Below are 781 nucleotides of genomic sequence, written 5' to 3' on the forward strand. Positions count from 1 at the left end.
CGTGAGCCGAGGAGGGTGCGGGTGCGGTTCTGAGCACACACTCGCCAAGTTTAAATGTCGAGGCACATTTTGTGATTATACTTTCACTCTCCCATTTAATGGCTCCTCCTGTTACTCCCGATACATCAATACGGTTCTGTATATTATATCACCACTAGTCGTTAAGGTAAGAATGAAGAGGAAAGGCAGAGTCAATAGCAAACCCCACTCACTGTACAGTACAGTAAATAGGGACCTCTCGGTGCAGAGCCACACCGCTTCCAACGGCCATGTTTGTCAGCCCTTTCCCCTGATTCTTTTTCCATTTCTTCTTCTTTTTCTTTTTTTTTTTTTTCGTTTAGGGAAAAATTAGGAATATATTAGTAAAAATATTCCTAAACAAGTTATAAAAAAAATTACAAAACAGAATTTCAAAGTGCAAGAAGATGATAAGAATAGATTTCTACAAGTCCTGACCACGTGATTTGCGAAATAATTAATTCAGCACGTCCCTTAAGAAACACGGAGTCGTCATTAATCTGCCAAGCAAAGGACTCTATCAGACTTGAAAACTGAAGAGATCCCAAGAATATAATATACAAAGGGTGCAGTCCCTCTGTCTGCACACCTAGCTCTTTGGTAGCTGCCGAAAAAGAGACGCCCGGTACGTAAATATTTTTTTACTTTTATTCCTTCTTATTTAAGCCTTAATGAACTCAGCTGTCAAACGCTTGACAAATAGGGCACGCTGCTTCCTGATTTCGAGCTCGGCAGCGGCCGGGGACCGGACCGGGCGCAAGCG

Source organism: Nestor notabilis, unplaced genomic scaffold, assembly GCF_000696875.1.
Source record: "Nestor notabilis isolate BGI_N333 unplaced genomic scaffold, ASM69687v1 scaffold27112, whole genome shotgun sequence".
Classification (NCBI taxonomy): domain Eukaryota; kingdom Metazoa; phylum Chordata; class Aves; order Psittaciformes; family Psittacidae; genus Nestor; species Nestor notabilis.